Raw genomic sequence first — 17,094 nt, 5'->3', positions numbered from 1 at the left:
AAATACCATTTTGCTAAAATTTGTGTGATTATATGGTACATGTTATCCCATTGTAATATCATACACCCTTCAAATCATGTGTATTGATTAATTCCATCTGTTGGTCCAGATCTGTGCATTCTGTCATACAATAGTTACTAAAAACAAAATAACCTAAGCCTATATATATATATATATATATATATATATATATATATATATATATATATTAGGTTATTTTGTTTTTACTAACTATTGTGTGCCAAAATGCACTGATCTGGACCACCGGATGGAATAGAATCAAAGGTCATGATCTAAAGGTCTATGATAATACAATAGGCTAACATGCACCATATAATCACATAATTTTCAGCATAAGGGTATTTTGGACAATTTACCTATATTAAAAAAGGAAATTTCCAGATTTTAAGGGATAATTAATTCCTTTATTTTTAAAAATCTGAATATTTTGAATTAATTCAAATTTAAAAATCTGATTTTATTCTGTCAGAATGACAGAATGCAAACCATAAACTAGTAAATATATTTTTGATTTTATTCTTACAGAATACATTTTGAATGCATTAATATTTGATAATTGACCTGATTTAAGAATAAGATATTATTTATATACATCCAAATTGGGTCTATGATTTTATTCTTAATATACATCCGAAATTAAATACAAAATCATATATATTTTTACAGACTAATATCCTTATTCATTTTAATATAATTATACATATTCTAACAGAATATCATAAAAAATGAATACAATTCTTAGAAAATAACATTCTTGTATATACAATTATTGAACAAATACATTTGATCCTCTTCAATGGTCCATATAACCAACTTGATCTTCACATATATACTTGTTGTTGAACTCGATTCAAAATATTTCTTTTATATAATCAATATTGAATTCATTCTCCATGCAATTCTGAAAGAATAAGATACATTACTCGTTAGTAGCTCTTACCAGTTAAACAAATATATTTGTTGTTAACAAACATTCTCAAAGACATTCTAACAGAATGCATTTATATAAATACACTATAATAGAATACATTACAGAATGCACTAAAATCATAGTCTTTTCTTCTATATGCATAAACATTCTAAAGCATGTATAAATGTATCCTGTCAGAATTACTAGCAACGCATGTTTTATGTAATATTTATATTCTAATAGAATGAAAGTCGTGAATTACACCAAAACTCATATGTAAAAATTGAAGAAAATGAACAAACTAATGAGTAAGTGGAGAAAAAATAACAAGTTTTAGACATGATAGCTCATACAAAATTCAATGCTTATGTTGAATTAAAACATAAGCATTGGAATCCAAGATTTGATTCTAACAGAATTGGAATTCGAGATTCCATTTTGGCAGAATTACCCTCATCATATTAGATACCAAGGCAATTTTGCTACTGCTACTAATTAAAGATTATTCCTTTGGTGCTTGATATTCATGAGGATACACCCATAATCAAAAATTTGTGGTAATCATCCAATCAGAAGAATCAAAATTGCAAAAGGAGAGAGAGGTATAAAGGAATTACAGAATGCATACCACAATGTTAAATTCTTTAGATTCTTTTTCAGGCATTTCAACAAACACATGTTAGGCATTATCATCAAACAAGCCAAAATCCCGTGAAAGGCTTAGTGTGATCGGAAGCAAAATAAAAAAAATACAAAAAAACATAGATGGAATGAATATGATAAATGAGGTGATGGAAAAGTTTAAGTAACAAAATACTATATTAATTACCTGTAACTACAAGCAATTAAGTTTTTATGTTCTTTGAGAATTTCATAAGAGTTCATGCCAAAAACCCATAAAAGTCTTGCAAAATCAGCTTCTAGTGAATACACTGATGTCACTGTGTTATCAGATTCAACCTGTTACATTGTAATCATTATTTATCACCGTTTGAAACAATCAAGAAATCATTATTTATCATTATCAACATGTCTGAATTGAGAGAGAAATTAAATGAGTAACAGTACCTTTAACAGAATTATCACCAAGTTCTATTGATACAATGTTTGTGATTGCATCTAAGCTACTTCCACGTCGATCTAACAATAAACCATATGAAAAAAATCAGTGATAAGATAAACTGTTGAAGAAAAGTATGTAAAGAGTCAACAACGTACCGAGACTTGGAAAAAGAAATACTTACATGAAGGAAATATCTCCAAAAAGCCGATACTTGGAAATCGAGAATGGTAGGCAAGAACGGAAAGCAAATCATCATCTTCAACCCACTAATAACAATATTTTGATAATCAGGGACAAGAGAAAATGTGGAGGCGATAATGGTATTGATTGAAGGTGATGCAACCTATTATGGGAATAGAATCGACTGCCGACAAAGAATTCCAACTCTGACGTCCTCTCTTTTTCAATCGCAGGAGGGTTATGAATGAGGTCTGACCCTCCTCTCTTCTTTGATCGTCGGAGGGTTAATCGGGGGAAGAACATTTCTGAAGGACGAACGAATGGAAGAAATCTGAAGGTTTGATTATTAGGTCAACATATTTATTTTGGTGATTTTAAATCAAATCCCCCATTTATCTCAATTACCATAATTTTAGAGTCAAGATTTACTAATTTACCTTTATTCATTTATTTAATTAATTAATAATTTGCTAAATTGTGATTGGTGCATTCATGCACACAATACTTGTTGGAAACATTAGAACCTACATATATATATATATATATATATATATATATATATATATATATATATATATATATATATATAATTCCTCTACATTTTGTGACGAAATGCTTCTATGATAAAATAGATTAGAATCATCAACATTAAAAGCTTTATATTATCAAATTATACATAAAATGAAAACATGAGAAGGAGAGCATTCGACAACCATTTAATATAGCCACAAAAATGACGAAATAAAAAAAAAACAAAAAAAAACAAATGCAATCACATTTAAAACAAAAATAAAAAACAAACAAACAAATGTATAATCCCCAGATCAATCAAACCGCTCTATAATGGATTTTTCTTTTCTTTTGATCTACTTCTTGGAAGGTGGTGGAGCAAAGAAAGGAATATTGGGAAGAGTTGTTGGAAAGTTAGGGATGGTAGGCATAGAAGGCAATGGAGGCAAGGAAACTTTGGGCATGTTTGGGATGCTGGGCATTTGTGGTAGTGGCAACGTGGGGATGGTGGGCATTTGTGGTTGTGGCATTGTCGGGATTGTTGGTATCTGTGGCTGTGGCATTGTCGGGAATGTGGTTGCTTGCAGCAAATTGCGGGAAGCAAAACACATCTCATTTGTTGTAATTGAGAATAGTGCAATTGCGAAAATGTAAAGGTAGGAGGTGGAAGCCATTGTAGGATTTTTTTGAGTTGCTAAAGATGAGTCAAAAGATTCTGAGAGGTGATCGAAGATTAATGAAGTTGATTAACCTGTGAAAAATAATGTACAAGGGACCAAGTATATATAGGTAATGCACAGTGATAATGATTGATCAATAAATAATTCACGTGTCATGAGTTTTGTTGAGACTTGCATTAATTAGGTTGGTTGGTATGAAGATATCCAAGGCATGTAATGTTGTTAAACAACTTACCGATAACAAGAAATTGTTTATTAATCCTCCTATATGTTAGGTAAGCTATTTTGCCACATAATATCGAGAGTTTTCCTTTTAAGAAATTAATGACAAAAAAAAAACAAAATTAAATTCACTGACAATTTCTAGTCAATGGTTTCCTCAACGGCCCAGATCTTGTATCTAAATTTGCTGCATCAATGGCCCTCAAACACCCACAAAATATCGATTATTCTGTTCAACTATTGGACCAATGTGAAAATCCCTCCGTCTTTGATTTAAACTCTCTAATCAGAGTTTACTCCAAGAGCTCAACTACTGAAAAAATCTTCGATTTCTATAAAAGAAGTGTAAAATCGAATCATAAACCTGATAATTACTTGTTTACGTTCTTGATCAAGTCTACTGCACAGTTAGTAGATAAGAATTTTGGTTTGGCTGTACATGGGACTGCTTTGAAATACGCCTTGGATCAAGACCCACATGCTCAAAGCGGGTTGATTAATTTGTACGCTGAAATGGGGTCTCTTAGGGACTTATAAGATCTGTTTTTTAGCATCAACAACCCAGATTTGGTAACTCAGACAACAATGGTGGTCGCCTGTGCAAAGTTAGGAGATATCAAATTAACACGCCAACAGTTTGAAATAACGCTCGACCGAGATGTGATTGCCTGGAACGCAATGAAAGCAGGGTACGTGCGTTTCGGGGAGCCTTTAAACGGATTCGAACTGTTTAACGCAATGGAAATGAAAGGTTTGAAGGTTAATGTGTTATCTGCATGCACTCGGTTAAGTGCTTTAGATGCGGGACAACGGGCATATCGAGATATAAAGTATAAAAACTACAAATCAACACAACTCTTGGTAGTGCACTAGTCCATATGTACGCAAAGTGTGGGGGTATTAACACGGCAATGAATGTTTTTGGGGTGATGAATGAAAAGAATGTGTACACATGGAGTGGTGCCATGGGAGGACTAGCCATGCATGGTTATGGTAAAGAGTATCTTGACCTTTTTACCCTTATGCAACAAGAAAACATCACACCAAATGAGGTCACTTTCCTTTCAATCTTAAAGGCTTGTAGTGTAGCGGGTCTTGTTAAAGAAGGTTGGAAGCATTCTGAATCTATGACCAAAGAGTAGAGCATTATGGATGTATGGTTGATTTATACGGCCGATTGAGCCGTTCGGATGAATCATTACGCTTCATCTAGAGTATGACATGTGCACCGATTGCTGAAGAATGGGGTGCACCGTCTAAATGCCAACAAGATTTCTAAAAATGTGGAAATGGCTAAACTTGCGTCTAGAAAGATGGTGGAATTAGAGGCTAATAATGATGGTGCGTATGTGGAGTTGTCGAATGTTTTTGCGGATTTCAAGAATTTGAATGGTGTTGATGGCGTGAGGCATAAAATGAAGTCAAAAGGTGTTGTGAAGATCCCTATTGTTATCGTTATCGATAGTAGTTAAGTTGAACATGTTCAACTGGTATTTAACTTTGTTTTGACTTTTTGACAATGGTTTCGTTTTGAAAAATATTTAAGCATTCATTGCATGTTTTTGTAATTCTTGCAATTTTAATGGGTATTTTAGTTCTTGCCATTTCAATGCATTTTTTTTTTCATAATTTTTTAGTTTCCATGCATTTTTGTAAGTTTTATAAAACATTTAGTTTATTTCTTTAAAAAAAATCAACTTATAAATTTGTACCACTTAATGCTCAATAATTTTTAAAAGTATTATAAGGTATTAAAAAAGTTGTTTTTATTATAAAAAAAATCAGTTGAAGCACATTAGATCAGACAAAAGGAATCTAATAAAACCGAAACGGTACCAGGCCTTTACAATTGTCTCAACTATATTTATTTCAGAGAAATTCAATATACTCCTACCTTTTATTCCTACCTATTTAAGATTGTGACAAATGTACATATTTAACACCTCAATCTAATCTAAATTAAATTGAATGATACATGTCACCACCTAAATAGGTATGAAGATAGTAGTGATGGGACCCGATTTATGGACCGGTTTAGAATCCGACTAACCCAGATTATGTTCAGCTCTTGTTATTACAAGGTTACGACCCAAATTATGTACATATATGAACATAGTATACGAACTCCCCTTGACAAAACTTGCATACATGGTTCACTAGTTTTACTTCTCACACAACATCCTTTAATTATGTAAATCTTGTCAACCATAAAACATAACAAGATCTCACATAAGTGCAATGAAAAATAAAGTTTTCTACCTAGACATAGAATTGTAACTTTTGAATTATTTACTAATAATAATTGTTAATGGTTTTAAAATAACTAATGGATGATCTTTCATAACAAGATCTCACAGAAGCGGGTTGGACACAGGAGTTAAGTGGCTGACTCGGCGAGTCAGAGACCGGACTCGGCGAGTCCGTGCTGTCTGGACAAAAACCCTAATATGAGGGTTTGCTCCCTATATAAATGCCTTAACTCAGCCTCCCTTGTCCCTAACACTCTCCTAGAGCTGCATATCGAAACCCTAGTCGATTGTGTGTGTGTTAAGGCCATTTTGGTGCTTTTGTTGGCTTGTGAAGCTTGGAAGGAAGAAGAGGAGCTTGAGTATTCGACTTGGGGCTTGTGGATCCAGAAATCTCATTCCATCTCCAGCTTAATCAAGGTAAAATGCTCCTGCTTTGGTCTTCCATTTGGTTGTTCATCTTTAGATTGTAGATCTTAGGTGCATTTAGGGCTTTCAAGCCATTTTCGGATTTAAAGGGTGTTATGTGGACTCTAGCCTTCAGATCTGGGCCTGAAGAGGGGTCTCATGGCATAAAGGTGCCAACTTTAGGGCCATGAGAGCCCCATGCACATTGTAGGAAACTTTATATGGATTTTTGAGCTAAAAACCCCATGCATGTGCATCAAGTTTGGAACTTTACGTATAAAATGGACATTAGGAGGCCAGATCTATGGTTTTGGTGTGTTAGACCTCATTTAAACCAACTGTATGGAATTGGTCAAGGTTGGACTTGGCGAGTTGCTCTTTGCACTCGACGAGTCGGTGACCATTGTGCACCCAAACCCTTTCGGTGAATGGGTAAGTGTTAGGAAGGAAGTCCCTTGTGGGTTTAGACGCTATAAGGGACCTGGAAGTCATGGGACTCGGCGAGTCCATATCAATCTTCCAATCTTTGAATATGGACTCGACGAGTTGTTCATACGACTCGGCGAGTCATAGACTGGACAAGTTCTTAAGATGGAGATGAACTCGATGAGTTCTAGAAGGAACTCGGCGAGTCGGATGACGAGGGTCCCGATTTTATGATTGAAGGAGAACCCGTCGAGTTTTGCTAGACTCGACGAGTGGAGCCGGGGTTTTGTGTGGGATTAGAGAAGCATGGACTCGATGAGTTGGTAGGCCAACTCGGCGAGTCAGGTCAACTGAAGGTTGACTTTGACCAATGTGGACTTTGACTGAACTTGGGCTGACCCTGTTTAGGGTTGTATGTGACGTGTGTTGACTTGAAGGTTGTCGTGTAGGGATCGAGGAGTCGTTGGGAGTTGACTTGTGCGCCGAGGATAGTTCAGACACTGCACGACATTGAGGTGAGTTACCTTCCAATAAGGGTGGGTCTAAGGCCACAATGTCGACCCACCAAAAAGGGTATTTAAAAGATAATGGTCTTTGTGATAATTATCTTGGTCTAGTTATGTGTTGGTTATGAGGTTTATCTGGATAATATGTTATGTGTATGATAGGGATTAGTTTCCCTGATAATGGTCCCTAGGACCCAAGGGTAGGTCAGTACACGGATATGCCTGACTGTATGCTTATATCTGTTGATTATATGCTAGTTGTAGGGGGTGAAATAGTCCCGATTACCTGTTGAAAGATACCGATGTTGATTACCGGTTGAAAGATACCGATGACGGTTACCGGTTGAAAGATATTGACGATATTGTATGGTATGTGGTATGATGGGGGAACTCACTAAGCTTTGTGCTTACGGTGTTGGTTCTGGTTTTAGGTACCTCTTCGTCGAAGGGGAAAGAGCCGGCGGTGTAGCAGCGCATCACACACACACACACATGTTTCCGCAAGAAGTTTTTGGGACTGTACTATGATTTTAATACTTATGATGTTATGGTTTGAAATACAACATTATGATTTTGTAATGGAATGTTTTATTGACAAGGTTTTGGTAGAATGTTTAACAAATGCGTTAATTCAAAAATGAAATTTTTGGCCTTGAAATTTGGGTCGTTACATATTTAGTGTTTAATTGATGTTTAAAAACACTTGAGAAGATATAAGATATAACTTGAAAAATACAAAACTTGTTGTTGGTTGCGATATTTGCTTCCTAAAATCATATCACAAACATCAAAATTAGAGCTGAAAAGTTATAATCAAAATATGGATAATAGCAACTTCATGAATATATGAAAAATTAATTGAAAGAACTAAATTATAAAGGCTGAAAAGTTATAATCCAAATATGAATAGTAGCACTATGTATATACCTACTAAAGTAGTTTGATATCTTTCAAACTTGTAGGCATGGGAAACATAATAACAACTTCACGCACTCCTTGAAAAATGCATCAACTTTTCATTTAAATATGTAACTGAATGTTTGGCATATCAATCTGTTAGGTTATAAATTTAAGAATTAAAATACAAATATTTTTCCAGTTAGGAGTTAGTAACAAAAGAATTGCATAAAATCTAGGGTTTTTGTATAATATTACTTATATGAACTTACCTTGAAATACTTATTTCATTATCTACACATGGGTGGTTACAAGTGTTTCAACTCTTAGTACACATACAGAGTGGCGGATCCAAGATCAAAGTAAAAGGCTATCCCCAAAATTTTTCCTTGGCTACCTCGGGAACCACCTAGATATGCTTATGGTAGTACACCTGTCTTGTTCATAAGCCTTGTACAGTTTCCCCCCTTCCCCTCACCTTCTATCTCCATCACTGGTTATAGACTCCAACCAACACACCTTTACTTTGGATCCCTATAACATTGAGCATAGTCAAAACAAAAATTAGATAACATCAAAGACACATACAAACTCTACTTAGTTCACCTCACCACTAGAAAAACATTTTACGACGCTCATTGCGCGTCGTAAAAGGCTCAAACGACGCGCAAATGCACGTCAAGGAAGGCCCTGTCATAAAGAGAGACGACGCGCTTTTGCGCGTCGTCTATAGATGATGCGCATTTACGATGCTCATTTACGACACACAATTACAACACACGTTTACGACACGCAATGTGTATCAAGGAAGGCCCTGTCATAAAGGAAGACGACACGCAATGTGTATCATAATTTTAAATGTTTAAAAAATATTATTTATAGATTTACTTATTTTCAAATTAAATTTGTATTTAATGTTTCATAATAGAAAATAAAATATCATATACAAAAAATAGTATCGATTGCATAAATATAATGTCATACAATCTATCTCTTACAATATATAAATTTGCATCTAATCTACTATGTACATCAAATTCCAACTAAGTAAAGTTGCATCTTGCCTTTCATAATTTTTTAAGACTAATGCTCCAAACAGCTGATTATATGAATAAGCAGTTGTACATTGGTCCATCTCACTCAATAATGACTTAGCCAAATTCAACTCACTTTCCAAGAGCTTTCTCATGTACAACAAGGTCAGTTCTAATTCCTTCCAACCCTACACAATGTATCACATCCAATTAGGAAGTAAATATAAGCATATCTTGCAGGGGTAAAATGGTAATTTGTGTAATTTTATAACCAAACACAAATTACCAGGCAAATACATAAGAACAGGAGAGTCTTTTAGAGGCTTGTTACAGGCAACAGGGCAAAACCATGCTGAGATGAAGTTTGGAGATGATATCATCAAATGAAGGCCTATTGTGCATGTCAGCATCCCAACATCTTTGTACCAGAGATAGTAATCTTGGTGGTGCACCTGATTCAGTCCCTGCAAGACCAGGTCTTAACCTTTTAGACACAATAGCTGCTGTCAGTTGCTTATCAGTGTAGTTCATTTCCAGCATAGTGTGAGCCTGGCATAAGGGGATATTATATTATATTATTATTTTATAACTTTTAAATATAATACACCAATATATGAAAAATGAAACTACATAGCTATTTCTTGTATTTAGCTCGATTAAAGCAAGAGAACATGAATGTTCTTGTGGAACATGAGGTTCACAATGTTTTTGCAAGAATACCAGGATTTGGGTTTGTACAAACTTTTTGCAGTCAAAATACAAGTTATATAATGCAAGAAGTAGCATTTCTTTGTGGGAAAGTAGACAAATATGTTTTTTTTTTTCAATTATGAGATTATGACATGGAAGAAGAGAAAGAAATATATAGATTTTCTTTTCAAAAATTTGGAGATAGTACATGACCAAGTTGTCTATGCCATCAAAATCATGCTACTTTTATAACCATATACCAAAACTTTGGGATAATTTTCAAGCAGTAAGTCATTATATCCATGCCTATGTGATGTTTCCATTTACTATTCTGGCTTTGATTATATAGCTCGTATATAAAAAATATACGTTTACAACCAAGTACAAATACATACAACGTATTTAAAGCTTCCTTTTTAGAAGAACGGACAAAAGAAGAAGACTTGTAAGCAGATTTGGGGAAGGGTTTGGGATTTTCACTGAGTGCCATCTTGATGTAATTTAGAAAAGAGCAGGCAAAAGAAGAGGATTTGAGGAAAGATTTTTTAGAATATGAAGACTTACCACAGACAGAGATTATTAATTAATTAAAAAAGATTATTAATTAAAAAAAAGGAAAAAAGATAAGCTGGGATGAAAATAATGAAGAGAAGATAAGAATGGAAAGAAATAATGAGCAACTTACAAGGTGTTGTTGTGTTCCTGTTACAAGGAAAGTCTCGTTGAAGACAATTTAATCCTGGGAAGTAACTGTAAATGGAACATAAAGAGAAACAATGTTAAGAAGAAATAATAAGAAAAAGAAAAGGAATGTTGACCATAGCTCTTTTGACTTTTCATAGCTTATTTGACCCAATAAGCTTTTGAAAAAGCTCCAAAATAAAAGATTGAGTTGAGTTGGGTTGTGAACAAAGATATTTAAGAGTTAACACTACCCTTTACACTCCAGATTTAAAATAATGAAAAAAGTGGAAACGATAAAATAACATGTTATATATGTGACATGGCATCTTCCAACGTTGACTATGCCTAATAGAAATGAACCAATTTCTAGCAGTTTCTGGGATTTTATTCTTGTTTACCAGTAATATCCATTGCATCAGATAGATTTGTGGATTGAAAAACTAAAAAGTCTCATTTCAGCCAACTACATAAAAGCACTCAGACATTGATTGATAGAACAAATAGACAAGATATACACATAGACACACAGATCCCAAACATGAACAAAGTTGACTAATTGCATCATACCCAAAAGATTGATAGCCTGAGATTGATTGATAGAACAAATAGACAAGATCAAGAGGGGCACCTGATCATGAAGCAGGCAATATCGACTGAGTCATTCTGATTAATTCATTTTTGAAAATAAAAAATTCCATGTACCCAGAAGCTGGGACAAAAAAAACTCACCAAAGCTGGGACATTTTCCTACTGAGTGGGTTTGTTTTTACTGAGTGGGTCATTTTTAGGATCCATGATTTCCTCTTTTCTTAATCTTTTTTAAACCTAGAAAACTTATGAAAATGGAAGTTAGGGGACAACTTAAGGTGCACCATGTGGAAGTTACACAAAGCATTCAATCTAAAAAGAAATATAAAAGAAGCACCTGAATAAAGGTTGCTGGACCACCACATATATCAAAGTACTTCTTTAGGCGCTCAATGTTCTGAGAAAACAAGAAAGATTATTTTACAATATAAAATATTTGTAATATTAAAAAAAAGTGTTAAGTACCTTAGCATTCTTGAAGATGCCATTAGATCCTTCGTTTCTCAACGGTTGACCATCTTTCATGAATATATTGCCTCTTGATAATCTAGAAAATCCATAATTTGGTGATGCACCCAATTTTCCTTGTGCCTGAGCATGTGCTAATACTTGCTGTTGCTGTTGATGTTGGTGTTGCTGCTGTTGTTGTGATGCCAAATAAAACTGATTTGGGTTTTGTAAATTGGGTTTATGGACTTGAAGACCTATACCAGAGTGTAGTTGGTCAATTCCCTGCATTTGTATTCTTATGTCAACCCCAATGTAAACTATGAAATTTTATATATTACTGAAAGAAACTCCTATAGGAAACTTACAGTTAGAGGCCAACCCTCAATGGAAGACCTAACTTTTTGTTTGTGTGCTATAGAACGTTACAAATAAGCTGGAGGAGCAAAGGGATGACAGCCTGACTCAACTTAAGGAGACCAATATATATATATATATATATATATATATATATATATATATATATAATATTCCATTTCCATGCCAAATTTATTGAACATATTGTTTTATCACAAATGTTGTTCAGGTTAAGAAACCAATTGAAGCAAAAGGAGGAGCACAATGCTCTTACTGTCCAACAATATACTCAACAGAAAACTCCTTATAATTAATGCAAAGCAACTTGAATGGAATTTCTCTTTTTTATTTTTGTAAAAGTAATATTGATATTGATACATGCAGTTGAAGCTGGAATCTCTAGAACTCCAAATTGCAGACTTAAAGCTTCAACAACATGAAGAAAAGTTGGTGAAAGAAAAGTCCCAAATGAAGATGTATGTAGAACAATCAATCACTGCAGAGCACGATTCTAGTATTTTTTCACATCCTGGAGTCAAATCAGTCAATATACTAGATGTTGCATGAGTTTTAAAGAGATCCAAGAGAGATTGAAGTACCTGTTTCTTGGGTTGTTTAAGATGTTGCATTGAGGGCCTGAGTTGCGCACTACATGGAAAACTGAAACAGGGACATATATACAGATGCTTTGGCGTTGCTTTGTCATCATAAACATCAAGATTAATATTTTGGGAATCAACTTGAGCAGACATTTCAACCTTAACTTCAGCAGTAAGGTAATCCGATCAAACATTCCATTCCATTCCTTTGATTTCATCATACCAAAAAATAATAGGAAATGGACAAACTAACCAAATTTCAAAAAAAAAACATATATACAGTACATGATGTTGTTTGTGGAAATAAAAAGAAATATTATTACAGCAGAAAGTAAGATCATTCTTGATCCATTGATAATTAATTATGACAATTTGTGAACAACACCTTGGAGCCATCAAAACTGTTGGGAATTAACTTCCATTAATTGCCAAATATCCTAGAAGGGCATTAACAAAATTTTAATCTTTTAATCAGAAACTAAAAGGAATCTCCTAAATTAATTTAACCCTAAACCACATGTACTAGAAGGGTATTACTTCCAAACTGTTGGAAATTAACTCCCATTAATTGGAAACTAAAAGAATCAGGTTTCAATAAACTAAAAAGAAAAAAAAGTATAATATAATTACCTGAAAAATATCAATAGCATTCATTTCAACTGGGAAAGGATTTTAGATGGTCAGGAGTGAATTAATGGAGTTAGATACATGCTTCTTTGAATTGACGAATGAGGTGACCCCATGTCAAGAAGGTGATAATGTTGTTATATTTATTATTTTAGTCTGATTTGCCCCTCCCCCTGCCCTTGGATGAAGTGGTGTCACTGCCCCACTATGGATTCTAAAGCTAGGACCTGGACTTGTCATTTTAGGACTTGGAAGTGGAGAACACTCTGGGCTACCTCTACTTGGTTGCCAAAACAACCCTGCCATGTCACCTCCCATTGAATTATGACCTGAGTTTTGACCTGAACCAGGGCTAGAACAGTGACCCGATCCAGATCCAAGAAAAGGGAAATCCGGATTAGGTTTTGAGGTGTAGAAAACTGAATTTATAACTTGCTCTGTTCCAAATGCACGTAAGGGGCTTCTAGAAGGATTTGATATGGAAGAATCCGGAGCACTGAAGAACGCACCATGAGAGGGGACCTGAAGATTTGGGACATGACTTCTTAAAGGCTTTCTTCTAGGTGGTGAAGAGGAGATGTGATTATCAAAAAGATGATCATGTGGTTTTGGTACCTCCCTTTTAGTCACAGGTAACTGATCCTTAACAATCACACTTCATAAACAAAAAGAGAAACATACAATGAATCAGTCATATACAAGATTTAATGCATTCTTTTTTTTAATTTCAAAATTTATAAATATGCTTACTTGGAAGGGCTGCCTGCGGTTGTTCGGCTCCCGATATCATAATCAGATGCCAAGGGGCTAAGCTGGCTTGAATCAGGCGGATCATCACTACCACTATAACATTCACTAAAAATAGAATTTGCTCCATCAAAATCTCTTGCATCTGGTCTGGTTCGCATATGGGGGAGTGGAAGAAAGGGAGGCGTTTTGGAGCCCTTTTCTTGTTTTTGTTTTCCGGATACACTGAGTCCAGACTCGGTACGAGTCATACACGAAGGGTGAAGAACTAGAAGAGGGATTGGTTGAGCTTGAGGTCTTTCTTGAAAACTTTGACATCTTGCCACAAGTTTGGATTCTTTGGATGGCGACACAGATCTTTGGATGGTGACACGGATCTGGACTGAATCCTAGATAGAGACCCAATCTCTGAAACTGTGTCACTACAACCTCTTCGGGAACCACTTGATTTTTTGGTCAGAAGAGATTATAAACTTGAAAATTGTGTCAATGAAACTATCCTTGCTTGTCTTCTTCTTTGCTTCTTAAATCGTAATAACAATCTCTATGAAATCGCAGGTTGGGTTTTAGGTTAGAGAGAGAGAGAGAGACACGAAGACCTAGGCTTCTTTCTTGCTAATTGGAAGAGGAGCTACGGGCTTTAATTTTTCACATGGAATAGGCGGGGTTTTAATTTTTTGGGATTTCATTTCCCGCTTAAAAGGCGTGTTTCATTAAAAAAATATAAAGCGACGCACTTAGACGACACACAGTTTATTATAAGCGTCCTCCGTATGTCTTTTTTTTCTTTTTCTGACACACATTTTAGGGCACGCACAAATGCGTGTTGTCTATCCTTCAAATTTTATAAGAGATGGAATTATTTTTAGGGCACACGTTTTTGCGTATCGTAAATCACTGCGTGTCATTGTTTGCCGTCATTAAAGACCTGTTTTCTAGTAGTGGCTTTTTTGAGTATGGTAAAAGCCTGATGGGTTTTGAGCACTACATCAATCCTATGTTGTACATGCAAACCCTGAAGCTTTTGATCTAGTTTGTCTAATGAACATGCTGTTGTGTAAGGCGTCTAAGTCCATAACTATTTCTGGTATGTACTTGACCCGACCCGGCATGGTCCATTTGGGTTGCATGGCACCATGTAATTGGATAGACTAAATGAGAGAAATAACACTTGTGGTTTATTAATATATTATAAGTTCTAATATATTAATAATATTATTTAATTAGTTTGATCAAGAATTAATTTTAGAATTAATTAAGTGATCAAAAGATAACTAATTAAATATATGGGTTGATTATGTAAATCATCCATATCTTGTATAGTGGGCTAAGAGGCTCCATGGATAATCAAGTTGGGTTGAACCCATTGGATGTTCCATGGAGGCTCCATGGGAGTTACAAACCCATGGGTCATGGAAATGAAGAGTCATGACACATTAGGGTTTACATGGTGTAACCCTAAATGTGTCAACACTATATAAAGCTCATGTTTCTCCTAAAATCAGCTACACATGCATGCTTGAGGGCTAGAGCTGATTTTTAGAGTGTTATACTTTCTCTCCAAGTTTACTCCATAGCATTTTGGTGTTGTCTGAAGCATTTGAGGCATCACACTTGGGGTGCTAGGCTCACAAGGTTTCAAGGATCAAAATCAACAACAAGGTATGTAGTTCTATCTTTTATTCAAGTTAAAATTGTTCCCCATGTATGCTAGATAGGATCATAGCCTTAGAAATCAACTTTGCATGATAATTAGACAAACATAGATCCAAGGTTATTAGGGTTGCATGTACACTTAGGAAGTGTTAGAATGCTCAAAACCCATCAGTGGTATCAGAGCCTAGGCTTGTTTGTTTGTTATTTGTGCTAAATAGTTGAAAAAGTTGATTTTGTGCAATCTGCCTGATGAACTCGCCGAGTCCATGGGGGGAATCGCCGAGTTCATGTGTATCTTCAACCTACTCGGTGAGTAGGTTCGTGCACTCGGCGAGTAGGAGCCACAGAATGCATATTTTCGACTTTTTCTGCTGGAAATGGACTAGAAACATTACCCTAAACTGTTTTGGTGTTATAAAACTTGTTTTAGATGGTGTAATGTTTGTTCTAATCCATTTACAATGGCAAATATCATTTTTTCATGATTATATGTGTTTATATGGACTTGAAACTTTGATATGGATATTCATGTTCTTGATCTTATGAATTTAGATGATCATAGGAATTACTTGTAACCTACTTGGTAGTTTAATTCTTGATCATAATGTGTTTTAATGGAGTCCATAACTTGTCCTCAAGTTATGGAAAACCAAGAGTCACACTTGAATTAAAACCATTAAAAGAACACAAGAGTTAGAAAAATGAAGAGTCTTCATTTTTAATACTCTAATTAACTCATAAGTTACAAGAAATGAAAAGTCTTGAAAGTTTACAAAACTTGCCCTCAAGTTTTGGAACAAGTAAAGTCTTGATTAAAACTTTAGTTCCAACCCTTAGAATTCTAAAAGTTAAAATTCAACCCTTATATACTTATAATATTATAAGTTAAAATTCAACCCATAGATTTCATCCACTCCAACTTCTATAGAGTCCATTAACCCATTTATGCAACTATCTTATAATTACACAATCAGTCCCTTTTCTTTAATTAATCTGTTTTAGCCACAAAATTAATTATTACTAATTCTTGACTAATATTAATTAAACAATATGATTTCTCTTTTAATATATCTTTCATATAATATATTAATAAATCATAATTAATCATCTTTCTCCTTAGTTCAACCTATCAGTTGCTATGGTGAAGGCAACCCAAAAGGACCATGCTCACAATCGGGTCAAGTATATACCAAAATAATTATGGGCTTAGACACCTAATCCAACAGTCTCCCACTTGGATAAGTCTAATAACTATATTGCATATGACTTCAGAACCTGATCAACAACCGTAGCTTTCAAAAGCCGCTGTCGAACTCTGATCATATTAGAAACATGTCCTTTAGATAAGGGATCATATATTCCTCCATTCTAGATATCATATGAACTGAGACATGGATTTTAATCATACTCTCTGTTCATGTGTTGTTTCCTGATTTCCGATTTTTGACGACTGACAACACACTACAATTGAACACATCAACTTAGTCCCGGCTCGGCCAAGTGCTTAGGGTGTCATCACTAAATCATCGAGGGTCCCACATATATCGCTTTTACCCCACTTTGGGTAAAATGAACGGATAAACTTGGACTCAATGC

General features: G+C 34.7%; 1 pseudogene; it reads left to right on the top strand.

Annotated features, from left to right (window-relative positions):
• The first annotated feature begins 3,017 nt into the window (after positions 1–3,017).
• On the top strand, positions 3,018–5,058 carry LOC145064721 (putative pentatricopeptide repeat-containing protein At5g40405 pseudogene; annotated as a pseudogene).
• The last annotated feature ends 12,036 nt before the right edge of the window (positions 5,059–17,094 follow it).

The sequence above is a fragment of the Lactuca serriola genome, chromosome 7 (genome assembly GCF_051521515.1).
Source record: "Lactuca serriola cultivar US96UC23 chromosome 7, Lser_US96UC23_V15, whole genome shotgun sequence".
In the NCBI taxonomy this organism is placed as follows: Eukaryota; Viridiplantae; Streptophyta; class Magnoliopsida; order Asterales; family Asteraceae; genus Lactuca; species Lactuca serriola.
Note: the sequence above shows the minus strand (reverse complement) of the source record. Positions and strands in the feature narration are given on the sequence as shown.